Source organism: Lactuca saligna, chromosome 1 (assembly GCF_052625555.1).
Source record: "Lactuca saligna cultivar CGN05327 chromosome 1, ASM5262555v1, whole genome shotgun sequence".
NCBI lineage: Eukaryota > Viridiplantae > Streptophyta > Magnoliopsida > Asterales > Asteraceae > Lactuca > Lactuca saligna.
In genome coordinates this window covers 35,995,651-35,997,756 of record NC_136417.1, presented here as the reverse complement: position 1 = coordinate 35,997,756, position 2,106 = coordinate 35,995,651, and the positions used below count along the sequence as shown (strand labels likewise).

Genomic DNA, 2,106 nt, shown 5'->3' with positions numbered 1-2,106 from the left:
AGATATTCATTACGTGACTTTAATTTTCCTGTTACTCAATATCACAAGAGACTCAACATGTGATGTATTTAGTATAATAAATTTATACCACTATCCACAATCTTCCTCTCTATTATATATATATATATATATATATATATATATATATATATATATATATATATATATATATATATATATATATATATATATATATAAGAGTTATACTGAGCTTTTTATATTATATATGTAACATCCCAAAAATACAAGTCAAAAATTTCATTTTTATTTATGTTATTACATAAAACCATCAGTATAAAAACATTCATAATAAAGTCCCATGTTAAGACCTAAGTGTCAGTAATCAAAAACATAGTATCATAAAACCATATCAGAGCGTAATCCCCAAGGATCTCATGTGCGGAAAACATAGTGTGATGCTATGCGATCGAGCCGGCTCATTTTATTTGAAAAAAAAGTACCTGAAACCAAAACTGAAAACCGTAAGCACAAAGCTTAGTGAGTTCCCCCCATCATACCACATACCATACAATCACATAGCATACATATTACCGGGCAATTCTGGGGTGCCCGACCTACCCGGTACGGCCATTCTGGGGTACCGACCTACCCGTGTCAAGCCATTCTGGGGTGCTCACCTACCCGTGTCAAACCATTCTGGGGCGCTGACCTACCCATGTCAAGCCATTCTGGGGTGCTGACCTACCCGTCGGTCCTAACAACCGACCCTCGGGGACTATTCCACCCCCTACTGCTACTATCACATATATCATAACATAAACATACTATTAGACATATCTGGGGTGTCCGAACTACCCTTTGGTCCTAACAACCGAACTTGGGGACTATTCGCCTCCTACTACCACTATCACATATAACATATCATGTCAGCATATAACATATCATCACATACTGTCAGACATATCTGGGGTGTCTGACCTACCCTTCGGTCCTAACAACCGAACTCTACTACTATCACATATAACATATCATGCCAGCATATAACGTATCAGGTAGTAGCAAACCTAGATGATATCACAAAGACAATCATCTAACATACAACTCCTACTGGTAGGTCGGCATTGTGGCCGTAGACCCACCGCTACTGGAAGGTAACTCACCTCACATTACTGAAGTCCCGTAGACACAATCCCACACTACTGAAGTCCCGCAGACTCGACCCCAACTGCTAGCTGACAGATTCCCGAACTATCAACACCAAAATAACACCCAATTAATAATTGGGTCCCAACACATAACCATATTACATACTTGGTTAATTGCTACATTACCCCAGGCTTGGCTTATTTAAGCCCAAGGCCTAATCCATAGGCCCAAGTCACTTAGAAATCAAAGCCCAACACATGGCCCAATTTTCCAAATTGGGCCTAGGCCTAAACACGGTCTCATTCCAAGGCCCAACACCATATAATCATTAAAGCCCAAACTATGTCCCATCTATGGCCCAATTTTCTAAATTGGGCCCAAGCCCCTTACATGGGCCTTACCCTAGGCCCATTAAATTATTCTAGTTCAATTGGTTGCTCTTGGATGGTCCATTTTTATCTCAATCATTTAGGCCCAACATAAAGGCCCAATTATATACTCAAGTGAAATTAGGGTTTCACATAAAATGATGATTAGGGTTAAGTTTCCTACTTAACCCATTTAGGACATAATCCATTAAGTCCATTATTGCTTAGATTAATTTCTTCCATTGATTATTATTTAATATTCCAAGTTATTAAATAATTCTCATGTGTGACCCGCATAATTCTTAAAGTTAGGGTTTTCATTGGCATTAGGGTTTTCCAATCCAAATATTAGCGCACTTATCAATTTGTTGGCCTTTTATGTCAATTTGGGCTTTATTGGGCCTATTAAGCCCACTAAAATCTTAATAAGCTCATTAGGGTTTTATTGGGTTAATTAGAGTCCATTAAACTTCATTGGTCCCATTAGAGCTCCTTTGAGCCCATTAGGGTTTTATTAGGTCCATTAGAGCTTACAAGGCCCATTAGGGTTTACAAGCACCCTAAACGAATCAAACTCACAAAGCGAGCACACCGCCACCCGACACGGCGGCGAGTGGCGGCAGGAAGCGGC

The 2,106-nt window shown here is 39.3% G+C and overlaps 1 long non-coding RNA gene across 1 annotated transcript; it reads right to left on the bottom strand.

The window, feature by feature from the left end:
* Positions 1-243: 243 nt before the first annotated feature.
* On the bottom strand, positions 244-1,408 carry LOC144997212 (uncharacterized). Its single transcript, XR_013659734.1, has 2 exons — positions 1,122-1,408; positions 244-461 (listed from the first exon to the last, which is right to left on the bottom strand). It is a non-coding gene; the product is annotated as an uncharacterized LOC144997212 (long non-coding RNA).
* Between the last annotated feature and the right edge of the window lie 698 nt (positions 1,409-2,106).